The 16,840-nt window shown below is 38.6% G+C and overlaps 1 pseudogene; it reads right to left on the bottom strand.

Annotated features, from left to right (window-relative positions):
* Positions 1 to 16,840, bottom strand: part of LOC127425866 (WD repeat-containing protein 18-like) — a 99,504-nt pseudogene that overhangs the window by 62,738 nt on the left and 19,926 nt on the right.

The raw sequence follows: 16,840 nt of genomic DNA, 5'->3' as shown, positions 1-16,840 counted from the left end.
GAGAAATACACATTTCAGCATTATCAGTAATCTGTGTGTGCATTTTCCTTGATAACCAAGCAAGTTGACTCATGATACCATTTGTTTATTATATCGCAATCGCATATCGCAATCTTGACCTCAATAATCGTAATATGACATTTTCCCCAAATCGTGCAGCCCTACTATAAACAGAGGTCTGTGTGAAAATAAATTAAATTAAGATTTGATGAAAAGTACAGGTACTTCCATACGAAGTTGATACTAAAGTTACGAAAGTGTCAAATACAGATTCAATTTGGTACCCGTGCACTTTCCAGTGATCACATGCGTATATGAGTGTGTGCTCTGTGAAGAGCACGTGCACCTCGCAGTAATGCTGCTATAGTACGTGCGTGAATGGACAAATGTATTTCTTGGTCAAAATGCTCATCTTGCTGAGGTAATGATGTCACAGAGGTTTATGTCTTGTAAATGTAAACAGCTGACCTGTGCATTAGACCTTGCAGTGTAAATACAGTTTAATAGACTTGCCATTGTCTATTATGTCATTAACCTCTTCAACTCTTCAATTTTCCACACTCAACTTTAAAATCTCACCATTTGCACATACTGTGGACTAATTGCCAAAATTAGGTCTCATTTTTCAAGAACCCACAACCCCTCCACTCCCAAGGTAAAAAAAAACAAAAAAAAAACAATTATTCATAAATAATATTGTATGTGTTTACAATCTTATGATAAATAGAAAATATTTTTCTATTAATTTTAGAAAAAATTCATATATATATATATATACACACATACACCTCGTTTCATCGAATATTTCGGACTCTAATTGGACTAGAAGCTCAATCTAGGTGTCAGTCGAAAGCTGAGATCCTCCTCATTTTAACATCAATAGTCAATAACATAGTGTAACAAGGAGGAGGGCGGGGCCGGGCCGTGAGGACACATGCCCGGCCCTGAATTGGTCTAATTAGCCGGGAAGGGGATAAAGACGAGCCGGAGGCGCCAGTTTGAGAGAGAGACACACACGGCCGCTGTGTGCCGAAACCCGGGGAGGAGGAGGGATGCACTGTCATGGAGTCCTCGCTGCTGCCTTCCGCCGGGGAGGAGCCGCTGCCGGCCGCCGAGAGTCGGAGGATCCGCTGCCATCTGCCAGGGGACGGTGTCGCCGCTGCAGAGCCGCCGGGAGTCGGAGGAACCGTTCCGTCCGCCAGGGGTCGGAGGACTCGCTGCTGTCTTCCAGGGGAGGAGCCGTCAACCCCGGGAGGAGAAGCTATCGTCCGCCAGAGGGCGGAGGAGTGGCTGGGGACCAGGTGACGGCGTGTACAGGGACTGGCGAGCAAGTCTCTCTCTCTCTCTCTCTCTCTCTCTCTGTGTGTCTCTCCCGCTCGCACTTTCCCTGTCCCCTCTCCCTCCCCTCATCTCTCCCCAGGTCCCCAGGAGGTGGGGTGGACCACCGGCTGGTGGATCGGCCAGAAGGGCAGCATCTCCCCTCCAGAGATGGGGGGGGGTAGGCCAGTCCAAATGGTGCCCCGGCTTAAATCAGGTGGAGGAGGAGTGTGACAAGGAGGAGGGCGTGGCTGGGCCGTGAGGGTGCACGGCCGGCGCAGAGTCTACTAATCAGCAGGAGAGAGAGATAAAGGGGAGCCTGAGACGCCAGTTCGAGAGAGAGAGAGACACAGCCGCTGTGTGTGTCTATGTGTTTTATGTTGTTTTAAGTTCATTTCTGTTTACGTTGACTATTCTGCCGTTTCCCGCCTCCTCCTTGCCCATCTTTTATCCGTTACACATATAATTTCAGATGATTTGTTTAGCATGCTCTTCCTACTGGACTGCATATTTTGTTCAGGACATCTAAGATATAACATATGATTATTCATACAAGGAAGCTCACAGACAAGTAAAACATTTATATTTTTTAGAAGGCTGCCTTAGGTAAAAGCAGATATAACGATTTTAGCAATTTGGGGCTTACAACAGCAGTGAGTGGCGCATAAGAGACATTCGTATTTGATGTCTTACAGAAATCATATTTCATTTTGTGATTCTTTTAAAAATCTTTCGAACTGTGGTAATAGGGTAACAAAATACTGTACAGTTTCATTACTGAGATTGAGAGCTTTCATTTGATACTGTATATGATTTGTCTATTTACGTGCTATTTGAAAGACCTTATATTCATATTAAAAATTCTACCACATGACCTCTAAATGGCGCTGATTTGCCACGCAAATGTTTTCAGGCCTTATTTTGTTATTTTATGTAACATAAATGTAGAAGTGTTAGTTACCTAAGAAAAGTTCAGATTCTAAGCTTTCTCTGTATGCCTGACTTATGTATTCGGAGACTTGAACATTTTAAGCGTAAACTTCGCGACATAGCGTCCCCTTGTGGACCAGCCTGCGGGTCTGCAGAGCTGAAGAGTAATATTAATGAAACTGTTTTTTTTTATTAACCGCTTACTTAAAACAGTGTAAACTGAGAAATACTTTGAGACTTTACCCATTATTTTAATAGCATATTCGTTTTTGCTCTGGTATCGAAAGTGGTAGTATGGACTATTGAAATTTTGGTAACTTGAAAACCCTACAATTTATATCTAATCGCTGCCAAGTAGAAGTCCAGTTAAAGTGGCTGTAAAATTCTCTCTCAAATGCAATGACGATATAAGACAGGGTGCATTGTTGCTTATTAAAACCACCAACCGGCTGCTCTATATGCTACAAGCCAATTAAATGTCTCATAAACAGCTTTACAACTGTGGCAAAAACTCCATAAAAACAAATCTCATTGGGCAGCTTTCAGAATAAACACCTAGATCAGGAAGTTCCAGCGTTAAAAAATACTGCTGTGCTTACCATGCTGCAAAGAGACACCTGAATAATATTGCCATCACTCCCTCCACAGAACAGGAAATACTCGCAGGGGTCAAAGGTCACTGACATGATCCCAACATCAAAGAGGACGGACAGGAGCATCTCCCCAGAGGAGATTTCCCAAACCTATGACATAAGGAGAGAGACACATAATTGGTTAAAGACTCAATAACATTAATGCCCCATTTCCACCAGGTGCATTTAGGGTGACCTGATCACATGTGGTCAGGTGAGACACATGGCTGTTTACACCTGGTCATTTAAATGTGTCTCCTTTGACCACTTGTGTTCAGATTTGGAGGGTCTCCGTTTTATGACGACATCAGTCAATATATCAGTGTGTTACTGCATGATAATAAAGTGCAACAAATTCAGAAAAGACAAAGAAAGCGCGAGAAACAATGAAACACTGTTTCTCCCAGATGTGGTTGAAATTTAATCCAAGCACAAATGTGTCAAGCAGAATTATCTGTTATTTTAGAGGACTACATGTATTAAAAGAACCTTGGTGTTTTGATATCAGACACACTAAAGAAGATCCGCGAAGCTCTCATGATTATGTATGCATCCGCTTTAAATTTCTGATCGGATGGTTATTTCCTTTTAAAGCCATTCGTAAACAGCAAAGTTTAAACTCTAGTTTAAGCGCAGCAGTTGATTAACAGGCGAGGGGCGCTTCACAGCTGCTGGGACGGATTAGCGTTTACACCTCAAATGCGATGTGGACACGTGCGTTTTTGACCACATTCATATGTGGTTTCTGTGATCCCAACACAAAATGTTTTAGACCACTTTTAGACCTGTATTTAGGTCTGACCACATGTGAACGGATCACCTGAAACCAGGTGGAAACGGGGTCTAAGTATGTCCAAGATGAAGAAAAAAATATCAAGTCTAGTGTTCTGTAACCTTTGTCTTCATATTTGTTTTTATACATAAAAAAAAAAAACTTTTATAACATTCTAAACAAAAGTTTTGAATACAAAAATGTCAAGTGTTATGACCATCAAGGAAAGGCATTAACATATTTTCTTTACACTTAAAATACATGTGTTCACTTCATTAATTTAAAAAAATCTTGATTACAAATACAAATATAGCTGCAAGCAGCAATACTGGGGTCAAGCCAATTATCGGCAGAATGAGCAGCGAAAGAAACATCGTGACGCATTTTAAGTTAGAATTCTGATGAATGCTGTAGAAGTTAAAGATAAAAAAAACAAACATCTATGACCATGTTTCTCAAGATACACTACTGTTCTATTTGTGTGTACTAGTTGCACATTAAAATCTCTATCATCGGCAGAACAAAAGTGCTTGCTCTTTTGGCAATTAGTACATTGATAAAGCGTTTACTCAAGGTTGTGCAGAGGGTGTTAAGTGCAACATTGCACAATATACATTGTTTTGTGTATTCTCAAGCACTTTGTAGGATTTTTTGGAACAAATTGGAAAAGTCAGTTTTTACATCCATAGAGTCATATGCAATACATTTATAGACATCTATGCAATATTTAGTTTAATCCAATATAACAAAAAAAAAAAAAAGTTTTGATTATTTCCATGACACTAACTTAATTGAAAACAATTTGTCTAATTGACTGAAATATTTCAAGCAACCACATTTAGCCATTGTTTACTACAGGGCATCCAGAATTCACAATGACCCCCCCAGGGCAAGGTCCTAAAATATTTTCATTTTACTAAGCAAATGCAACAGCCTTAATTCCTTTTTGGTATTTTTTTATAAATTTGGTACTTTCAAATTTGTTTATGAAACAATTCTAAACAACAAAAATATATTTGCTAATATTTTCAGGCATGGTCTGCAAATAATCAGCATATTGCAATTTCATGTTGATTGGAAGAATGTTATAGGAGTAATGGCAACAACAAAACGTTTACATAAAATCAAATCATGGCCAACCATTGTATCAATTTTCTCTGCATGACCCACACAATCTAACAAGACCAGTCTCACAAAAATGCAAACATACAGCCTCAAGACCATTTTGGTGTGCTCAATGTTAAATTTGTTGATGACTGGCCAATGTATGTTTCTCAATATATGCAACTGTCCTCATGATCAATGATGGCAACTCCCACAAAGACACTGAATGCAAAGACACTGCATGCAAATTTTTAAATTAATCGGACCAATGTTTCTATATTTTGAGCCACTTTCATATTGTTCCCTGTTATAGCACCACCAAATGGCCAAACCCCGCAAATTTTTCTGTGTGTTCTCAGGTTGAGCCCTTATATAAGTGTGTCAAGTTTGGTGAAAAGATCTAATTTCACTTAAGAGTTATATCAATTTACGTAAAAGCAGAGACCACTTTTAAAATTAATCGGCCTATTCTTGGCATTTACGAGCAAAATTTTGCCATGTTCTCTTCACCATCAGAAATTTACTAATGATGCTTCTTATTTTGGTGGTTTCGTTCCGATCGGACGAACGGCTTTGAAGCAATTCGCTAAAGTAGTTTCGGAACTATTTTCGAAGTGGCAACAGGCCATAAGGTGAACCACAGCAAATATGGTATTGTTGCACTTGGCAAGTCCTCCCGAACTTAACGAGACCAGTCCTGTGAAAATAGTCCAACGCCTCTAAAAGTTATAAGCTCACAAAGTAAAAAAAAAAAATTATTTTTCACCACTAGGTCACGCCGGACCCAAACTTCTCAGGCACCTTCAGGACATGGTCCTGATGACACATACAAAGTTTCATATGGATACGCCCATGCGTTCATAAAATACAGCATTTTGCGACAAAATTCAAAATGGCCGATGCCCAAAATGGCCGACATGGGAAAATCGTTTGACTCGGAATGTTTCACTGAATCTAAAGAGACCAGTTTTATCATTTTTTGCCAAAGCGTTCAAGAGTTATAAGCCAAAATAGCCTGACCAGTAGGGGGCAGTGTGGTGAAACGCTGCAGGTAACCTCATGGCATGATGGCAATGACACTTACCAAGTTTTGTCACAATCTGTCAAAGTGTTGCGGAGATACAGCATGAAGTCCATTTTGGCGTGCTCGCTGTCAATTTCGTGAAGACATTTCTCAGGAAAGATTTCAAACATCGAACAAATCTCACAATCTCTTTAAAAAAAAACTGGGTGGAAATCGGACAAAAATTGTAGGAGTAGTAGCGAAAAACACGTTTCCTTAAATTCAAAATGGCGGAAAATCTAGTCGGGTAGAAATCGAAACCAAGGTATGCATTTGATTTCTAACCAACTAGATTTTTATGCACCCCTTTAGGGCTTGACCCCTAATAAATATAATATATTTTTAAATAATGAATATCAGGAAGCTTTCTTGAGGATTTACCATCTGACAACCTTGCCATGTCATAAAAATGTCAAATCATCTGATATTTTTACAGGTATACAAGGGTATGTTTCTTGGAATTTTTTATTTTTTTATTGTGTTTTTGTTTTTGTCACATGACATCAAAAGGTCTCCCTTAACATAGTTTACACCAAACTGAATCTGATTTGGTGGATAAAAGTAATTCAAATATTAATAATATTTAAAACAAATTCTTTCACAACCTTTTAAGAAGAAATAATAATAAAAGTTTATATCATACTGCCTTTTTATGAGACTTTATTTCATTACAAGCTCAGGACAGTTACACCACAAGGAAATTAAAATTAAAACAATTAACAGAAAAGGTGTATTCTACTATGTGTATGTATGCAATGCTTTCTGAATGTCTTTTATTTATTTATTTATTTTTCATAATAAAGTTAAAAGGTCCGGACAACAACAAAAAATGTGAGTGACACGTTTTTAACCCAAAAACATCCGTTATCTTTTTTTTTTCCCTATCTGATCTTTGAATTAATCAATCTTGAAATGAATAGTGACACAGAGAGAAGCAGACAGAAAAAAAGAGCAAAGACAAAGACAGACACAGATAAGAGGAGACAATTCAAAAGAAAGAGAAAGACTTTTGCGTCTATCAGGACTTCATTGTCTTCTCTCAGAGTGATAAAATCCCAGAAGATCTGTCTCTCCAAAGTTTCTGTTCCAACTCACAGCCTAATGATAACACTTTTGCCAAAAAGTTTGATAGTCACGCATTGGTTCAAGGTAATGCAGTGTTATCGCCTCGGAGAAAATGCTGAAGTGGGCATTGGAGATCCCAGAAGCTGGGCTTTGGAAAGCTCAAGTTGTCTGCAGTGAGTCCACTGAGCCAAAAGCACAAACCTTTAGTCCCATTTGAAAGGTCTAATCTTGCAGAGCCAGTAGACAGAGAACAACCATTATTCTCAAATTTACTGCCACTTTCAAAATGATTTTCTATCAAAAAAAATAAATGAATAAAAAAATACATAGAAAGCAAGAACATATTGTGCATGTTCAGTTAGAATTTAACTGAAGAGCACCATCATCTTTCCCTGCACAAGTCCAGCATAATTGATGCCCCATCATAAAAAAGACAAATTGTCCAGAAGAACATTTTGGATTTGAGCCAATAGCTGAACAGGATCAACGCCCATGACCCTGTCATAAAATGTCAAGAGCGAAAGGAAACTGGTCATTATCTGATTTCATCTTTTACTAGCTCAGTAAATCTATGCAGAAAAGAACCCCAAAAATCAAATCTAATCCGTCAATAATTTATAGGCTATAATAAATTACATATGCATATATGTAGACTACATGCATGTATAACAAAGTGTTTTCAAAAATCTAATCTCTATTTTCATTACAAATTATATTATCAGCATAACTGTTTGAGTGAAAATTTTAATTTAACAATGAACTTGAGTTCCAGAGTTTCTTTATTATTTGGTATGTTTTCCTTCAGCTTTAATGACAGCATGCACTCGAGCTGAATTAAGCTGGTATGAACAAAACCTAATGATCAGGTTATTCAGCATGATTTGAGAATATTCCTATGATCATCTTGTGTGCTTCTGTGAAAGCAAGAAAATCTGACATTTTGTATAAAAGTTAAGCTTCCAGTTTATTAGCCAGGTCTCCTAAGCAACCAAATTGGCCCAGTTGCTAGGGAGGGCAGAGTCACATGGGGTAAACTCCTCGTGGTCGCTATAATGTGGTTCGTTCTCGGTGGGGTGCGTGGTGAGTTGAGCGTGGTTGCCGCGGTGGATGGCGTGAAGCCTCCACACGCGCTATGTCTCCGTGGCAACGCGCTCAACAAGCCACGTGATAAGATGCGTGGGTTGAAAGTCTCAGACGCGGAGACAACTGGGATTCGTCATCCGCCACCCGGACTGAGGCGAATCACTACGCGACCACAAGGACTTAAAAGCACATTGGGAATTGGGCATTCCAAATTGGGAGAAAAAGGGGAAAAATCCAAAAAAGCTTCCAGTTTACTTTCTGGTTTGAGATTTTGAATCAGACTCAGACTTTTGAACTCCACTGTGTGTTTTTGTGTGTTTGCCTTTTTCACTTATTTATGTAGTTTGAAAGTCACCGTCATGGTTGAAAAAGTGGGTGTGCTTGGATGAACATCTCAAACATTGATAACAGTGTTTTCTTATTTAAATCATGTTGCAAAAAGGAAAAAAAAGAAAAGAAAATATAGGCTGTCATCCACTCGCGTCTGCTTGCACGACTCATCGAAAGTGAAGCGCTGCGACATCAGCGGAATGTGAAGCGTCAATGGTTTGCTAGTTGATTTACGGGTGCTCTGGAGTTATCATAGAACGCTAAGAACATCGTAAGGATACAGACTTAAGCAGACACCAGCAGGACAATCGCAAAATTACATGTAATACAATTTAAATATCTAGCTACACTTTATGATCACTTAATATCATTATACATACGGCCACATTTCAGAAATTCGCACACGGACAGCAACTCTCTTTAGAAGAACTTAAAGCGTGCCTTTATGTTATGTGCATTTTTGGGAAAAACACCTAAAAAAAAAAAAAAACAATGTTTGTAAAACTGCTCATAGAAAACGCTCTTAACTAATATCAATCATTATTGGGAAACGGACCATGGCCGATTTATTGGTCCATCACTACTTTTAAAGATAATTCCATGTCTTGATAGCTGTGTATAGGCGTAAAAGCTTCCTTCTCAATAAGTAAGGCAAAGGTCATGTCATTCTCAATAAAATGAATGAACCATTTGATAAATCAGACTGTCCATTGCACTGGTCAAAGGTCAGTTCCTCGCTGGTTTCTGTTCTGGTTTATGTTTCTCAAATCCATGCAGACGTCAGACAGCTTTAACTGCATCACTACAAACAGTCTACGGCATAGGGACACCTCTCAATCTCTTTTGTGCTGCGTTACCACCCAGAATCCATACACGGCACCAACAGACAGATTAATTTATCTGCGATGACTAATAGGCTGTAATCCACTGTCGCCAATGCTATTGAGCTCAGATGACTAATGAACAACAGCAGGAAGAATTAAACCTAACAATAACCAACATGATTGATGGCAAACTGACTGTGCCCACTTTGTCTAAGGGGGCAGCATATAAAAAATAGGGAGTGACCTGTGACAGGCTGGAGCGCAGTCAAAAAATTTGATCACATGAGAAGACGAGCAAAATATCTCAGAGCTATGTGTCCACCATGTCTTATATATAAAGGTGAAGTGTGATTATTTTTCTGTGTTAATTTTTTTTTCATCCTATCCCATTTGAAAGGGGTAGTTTACCCAAAAAACTAACCCTTGCTGGCTAATGCTAAACGTAGACTTTCTAAAAATGTTATTCACTAAAATATTAAAAAATATTTTATTCACTATTGATGTCTGGCTTCGCCAGTCGGAGATCACTAGAGATAATGTTAAAGAGGTGTGTGAACTTGCAAAAACGATGTCAGACACTGTAATATGCTCTGGCCCACTCCCTGCTTGTCATGGTGATGAGGTTTATAGTACATTAGTGTTACTGAATGGCTGGATGTCTGAGTGGTGTCCGGAGAATAGCACAGGATTTATAGACAATTGGCCACAACATTAAAACCACCTGCCTAATATTGTGTAGCCCCCCTCGTGCCACCAAAACAGCACCAACCCGCATCTCAGAATAGCATTCTGAGATGCTATTCTTCTCACCACAATTGTACAGAGCGGTTACGTAGACTTTGTCACTAGTTCGAACTAGTGCCCGACCGATATTAGCCTTTCACCGATATATTGGTATCGGCGTATATGTTTACCGATATGCGCCAATATGAAAACTTTTTTCAGAACATATAATGCAGAAAACAATGCTTTAGAATTGGTGTCATAGCGTAGTTCGTCCAGCAGAGCGCGCTCCGACTCCATTGTTTACAAAGCTGACTCTGAGCTGATGGTGGCTCTGCAGTCAGTGCGGAGTTGAGCTGTGTCTCTTCACGGTAAGTTGCTGACTAGTTTGTGAAATACATACTGGAAAGTTAATAAACAATGACCCCATCATTTTCCCTTTTCAATATTACTAATATAACGTTAACCCTGTCCCTGACAACCATGTCACTCATGTTTATCTTTGCTATAGTTTGTCAGTGCAGTCTGTAATGTAGCAGATTGAAAGGTTAACATCAGAGCATATTTTTGCAGCTCAGCAGACAACAGTGCGGTGGTGGATTGTGTCTGTTGGTTGTTGATTTTACGCTGTGTTGTTACCTAGTTGGTGAGACACAATGCTGGAAAGTCAAATGAACAACATATGTCTTTTACTCTCCGTGACAACGAGCTTATAGCTAACTAGCTAATCACGTAGCTACTTTCATTGTTGTCAACTGAGTGGAAGCTAATGTGTAAACATGTATTCACCAAACTGTTTTGTTCAGGATTCACAGTTTGGTACCCCCTTCAATCGAACAATTCCAGTCATTGCATTTACAAAATGTAATATTTAGAAGTCTGGTTTTCCACCGTTGAAAGTTTCCCCTGAACTTGTATAGCAGAATACGGTGTAACACCGCTGCCGCCGTTTATCTCTTGACTCGGCAGTATTAAAATAGTCAGCATTTGACTGATACTAAACAGTAATACTGATGTTTATTTAGCTATTTATTTTATTTTTATTTATTCTTTATTTTCTCAGTGTTCATTTCTAGAATTTGTTGACAATGTATTATAATAATAATATCAAATATTCTTTGATAAAAAATATTTAAGAAAGCAGCCTTCTGAGTACCTTTGCATAGTCATATCGGTGAAAAATCCACATAGAAAAGGTCTGTTTTCATTCCATCTCAAAAATTAACTATATCGGCCACCATATTGGTAATCTGTGAATTTTCCCTCTCTAAAATCACTATCGGTCTCAAATCCCATATCGGTCGGGCTCTAGTTCAAACCAGTCTGGTCATTCTCTGTCGACCTCACTCATCAACAAGGCATTTCCATCTGCAGAACTGCTGCTCACTAGATGTTTTTTGTTTTTGGCACCATTCTGAGTAAATTCTTGAGGCTGTTGTGTGTGAAAATCCCAGGAGATCAGCAGTAACAGAAATACTCAAATCAACCCGTAACATGCACTACATTCAAGGCAAGCAGATCTATAGCTTGCAGAGCTGAGTGAAAGCAGTTCTAAGAACTCATATAAACCTAAGTAAAATTCATATACAGGGACTTTGTTCAAAAGGAAAAGGTAGCCAGAGCAGTTGTCATCAGGAATCAGACATATTGACTTGAAGGCAAAACGACTTTGACTCTGAAACATACCAGCAAGCTACACCTCATCTCTTTGTCCCAGTGGAAATTTTCCAGAGGCTTCTTGGCCTGGTCTCCAAGACCAATATACAGCTGTGCAAGCTCTGCAAAAACTGCTAGCAATAGCTAAGCATGCAATGACACTTAAATGACAGCCAAGAATGTAGCTTGACCAGTTCAAGCGCAAATAAAACTATCCTAAAATCAAATAAAGGACTGCTGCATTTGAAACCCTGCCAGAGTATTTTGGCTGCTTTTCAATCTAATTTAAAAGTGAGCTTAAACACTTTGGTTCAACTAACAGAAAGGTTTGTTCACAGGCCAGTAAAGTGGTGGATGGGGAAGCACGGAGACAGGACTAAATGCAGATTAAGACAAAGTTCAGGTCATAAGTCCTCTCAGCGCCTTGCCGTTCGGGCCTATAGTGCGAACTCACTCAGATCATCTCAGACAGACACTACTTTACAACACAGACTTTCATTTCAAGCACATGAATACATTTTTCATTAGAGTTAATGGTTAACACAGGTTGCAAAGGTTCACAACAACAGTAAATAGATCAAACAGACAAGTCAAAATACCATTCAAGTAGAATTGTAAGATTGTGTGCAGGGACTTGTACTGTTTGTCACAAAAAAGCAAAAAAACAAAACAAAAAACAGCTAAATAATCCCTTTATCAACAAGACAAAAATTTATTTTTCATAAAAACAATGCAAAATACAGTGTCAAGACCTGCAGAAAACATTGTTTACAGATATTATGGACAAGAACAGTCCCTTTCTACTTCAATGGGAATAGAAATCTCAAAAATGTTAAACAGTTAGTCAAGATTACGATCAAATAACATTTTAAAGGGGTGATGAAATGGAGATTCTAATATTCCTTGATATTTAGACATACAAGATGTAACTATATTATAAAACTACTGTAAATTTCAGAACTCAAAACTTTCTCCCCAGTCTAAAAAGGTTGATGGACGATGATCGACAACATCGGGAAATGGCAAAACCATGGATCTGGAAAGTCGGCAAATATATTAAACAGTAGTCCAGGGTGTGAAACTAACACTCGCCACCCACAAAATGCGACGAGGTTGAATCCACTTCACAAGTTCCTCGTCCAAATGTATTTCATGCGTGGGTAATTTTGCTCATCTACCCGCAACGGACGAGCGGGTGATCTGTAAGACTTTTCGGAGTGACACATTACAAGAAATGCTGTTAGACACACAGACACGCGCTTGAAACTCTTTATTATATGTTTAAGAACAGACAAAGAAAAGCCGTCAATGCCTGTGTCTGATTCGCTGCAGGCATGCAGCACAAGCCTGTCTCGTGGAACAAGCACATGTAAAGAGTTTTCACTCTTTTTTCTATGTTTCATTAGTCTGAAAACTGTTTGCAAGAATAATGTGATCTATGAGAATGCTGCAAATTATCTCCGATCATCTCAAGAGGTGCTGTGAGTTTAGTTCACTTTATTTCCACGTGGTTAGTATGCATTATGAACGCAACTCTGCAGGTTCAGTAATATATACAGTATCTTTGTATTGAAGAAACAAAGACGAAAGTGATTAAATCATAAAATAATACAAGACATGTTCACCTCAAACCTAAAATTAAGTTCTATTTTATTTTCTTAAAGCAGCATTACACCACCAAAACACAATACAAACACAAATTTGATAAGAACACACATTTGGCAGCATTATTTTGTGAACACAAGGGAATCAATAAAGCAAAAAAATTCACTAACCCTCGGCAGGGGTGTTGACAATATCGATAAAATAATTTTTATATAATCGCCCAGCCCTAGGTGGAACGTCTCGTTTTGAAATCTGTCTGTTTGTGATGTCATGAAACATTGCTCATTTGTATTTACACATCACACAACATGCATCATCGCACCCTTAGCCCCGCCCAAAGACGCGCAGTTCAAGTCAGGAGAGCAGGCCTTCCGTGGCTAACTATTCCTAACATAACACCTAAGAGGACCCATCTGGACTATTTTGAATTATTTTGTAAATAAACATGAACTACACAGACTCTTGGACCGCTGCCATGTATCTCGCCACTTTTAAAAGATGCAGTGTCAAGTTAAAACTCTGAGAGTGAGAAGATGCTGCCTCTTGTTTTGAGCACGGACGCGTTCTTTCGCCCATCTGCGCTATTTTTATTGTTGGTTTAGGTAAACATAGGACGTCTTTGACCGTTTCAGTGTGTTTCCGGCGATATGCACCTCAGTGCGCCTACAGTTTGTGTGTGCATCATTTCACCGCTCTTTGGACTATGATGTGTTCTTTTTTCCGTCTCGTGTCAACATGGATTGCTTGTGAACAGTCATAATGCGATTCAAGCTTTGCAAAAGAACTGTTATTGAAGAATGGGGCAGTTAAAAACACTCCAAAAATGTAAGTAAACAGATTAATTCATGAATATTACAAATGTCATGAATGTTTGATAGTTTATGGTGCTGAGTGTTAACAGTTGTGCTTGATATAACAGTTTAATATACTAAGATGCAATGTGTTGGATGTGTGTTATGTGTAAACCCTGCATTTTTGTTTTATAATGTCGAGGTTCATTCTCTTCCGATTGAGTTTGCTGAATTTGAGGGGCTGCATGATGTTAGCCAATCATAACAGTGGGCATTTAAGTTGAAGTTTTAAGGAGGCGCTTAGGCCAAAACCGAGCATTTCAGACAGAGGGCCAAAAAGAGGGTGAAAATGATCATATATTACTAAATTGTGACTGTTTGGGTGCAAAAAACTCTTATAACATTATCATTGGACCTCAGTGAAGATAATAAAATTATATAAAAAAATAAAATAAAAATAAAAAAAGCACTTCATGACCCATTTAAGTCAGCAGTAAAATCTGACAAAGGTATCATAAATGTTACTTCTTTAGTTCAGATCACCCCAAAAAAAAAAAAAAAAAAAAAAAAAAGGATATATCAGCCGGGTCCCTTTATTAACTGATATGACTGGAATCTTCATTCCAAGATTTTACAAGATTTTAAACAAATGTTTAAAAGTACTATTAATTTCTTTAGGGCTAAAAGTTTTTAATGAGGAAAAAATTACTGAATGTACCTTTAAGGCACAAAGTTGCTTGGCAAGCCTACAGTTAGGCTAATGAACTATGCTACTTGGCAGAATTGTTTACTGTAATTTATTATTAATAAATGTTGGGATTAGTAGTCCACTGATTTTTGGATGTGTACACTAGTACACAATGTGTTGACTAGAATAACTCTAAACAATGGCTGACAAACACATCAATATACTGTCTTGGATTAACCCCGTGCATGTAGCAGAACAATCATCTTAGTGTCGATAAGGATCTAACTCAAACCAGCCATGACAATATCTACGGGGGAAGTCCATGACACGATCATCATTCAAAACAGCTAAGAGCAGGATGAATCACAGCCATAGCGCAATTAAACAGTGCAAGCAGGATTCCCACGGACACCACAAACACATTTTTTCACTGGCTACTTCTGTCTGGGCTTATCGATTATGATATAGATCAGCTCTGTGGCCTGACAGCAGCCACTGCGTTCAAATGGCTTTCAACAGCATGAGGCGAGGCTGATTATACGAGAGCCAAAAGCACATCTTGTCTGGGTATTCAACCCCACAACAAACTTTACGGAAACTCGCGCAAGCTGCTACCATGTTGGTGTGGTGGCAGATACATTATAAGGACAAGAGATGGTTGTATTAAAATACATGGGAAAAGATGTAACTATTAATATGTTGGCTGTAGTCCCACCTTACAATTAAAAGAGCCAATCACCATGCCTGTTAGTTTACTTTAGAACGCACATCTGCAATAGCTCGACCAGCCTTAAAAAGAACATTGTGACTGGAGCATAATCTAGAAAAACACTTTTTTTTTTTAAATCTAGAAGAAAAAAGAAAAATCTACTTTAAGTAAACCGAAGAACTTTAAGGACTTTTTTTTTTAAAGAAAAAAGATTTTCCTCATTTAAGTAAATGCTGTACTTATTTGACTGGAATTACCTGCCTGGGGTTGTTACCAAGATGGCCACAGAGTGAACCGACTTTCCTTTTAGGGAATTTGGTAGCGGTAGTGTCCCAGGTCATTTTTCACTGCTGCAGCACGTTGAAGACGACTGAGGGGTGACTCACCTAGTAGTAAAGTTAACGCCCCTTTTTTTGTATTAACATTGTTTATTGATTCAGAAATACACAACAGAGAAAAACACAACACATACACAAAAGTTAACACCCCTTTAATATTACTGCAGTCACTCACAGCTTGCTCTCAGCACCTCCTCTCATTTCTCCTCACTAAAGCTCTGCCATGACAGGGACTGGTCCTGCAAAAGCCCCATGGGGGCTTCTAGGTAATGAGAGAGTGCACTCAGTGTGACATTGAATGCCTGTGTGCCTTCAGTACCCCTGGCACATCTCCAGCTTAAACAAAGTCCAAGCAGCCAGTGGTTCATGACATATCCTCAGCACATGTAGCCCCGAGATCAGTCATGCCCATGGCTTCTTTATAATGGACTTGATTACGCGCCGTAATCCTGTCAAAGTAATGCCAATGACAACTGGCATAAAGTCTCAGCCTAGTGGTGTAATTTGTATGAGAATCACACCTTTTATACAGTTAAGACATTGCAAGTAACGTACAGTAGATCAGTGCAAAGAGCTGAAGTGTTTCATACATGTAAACAATAAACATTCAATCTAAAACTCCTCAACTTCATTACAGTGTATCAATATAAAAGACTAGAAATTATTTATTATTTATCTAATCGAGTCCGAACGACAATCTCTGGGTAACCTTGTAGAGATACTGGTGCCACTTTTTATATTTTCTGATGTCTCTGGATTTTCTCATCTTGGAGTTTGATCTAAACAGTATTTAGTTTTAAAGTAAACCTACAAGCTGTCGGAATGTGCTGCCATCCATGTAGGCATACTTCTTAAAAAGGCAAGAAAATAGTCATGCACTTATTAACCGGGCAGGCCAATAAATTGGCTGATATTTGGCATTTTGGTATTATCAGCATTAGCTGATACGAGTGTCCGCTTGTCTGATTATCACACAGGTCTCAGCAGGTCTTCGCTCTCCTTTGTGTCAGTTCAAAATATCATCCAAAAACATTTTTAATTGGTTTTCAAACATTTTAATGGGAAACTTTCAAATTAATTGGAAATTTTAAGTATTTGGAAATTAAAATATGGGGGAATTTTGGAAAAATACTGTGCAAAATAAACATTAAAGTTGCTATATGTAATTTCTGTACCACTAGCGGCAGCAAACGTAATTGCAAAAATGAGA

Source organism: Myxocyprinus asiaticus, chromosome 35 (assembly GCF_019703515.2).
Source record: "Myxocyprinus asiaticus isolate MX2 ecotype Aquarium Trade chromosome 35, UBuf_Myxa_2, whole genome shotgun sequence".
Classification (NCBI taxonomy): domain Eukaryota; kingdom Metazoa; phylum Chordata; class Actinopteri; order Cypriniformes; family Catostomidae; genus Myxocyprinus; species Myxocyprinus asiaticus.
The sequence above is the reverse complement of the archived record's forward strand: the minus strand, read 5'-3'. Positions and strand labels throughout refer to the sequence as shown.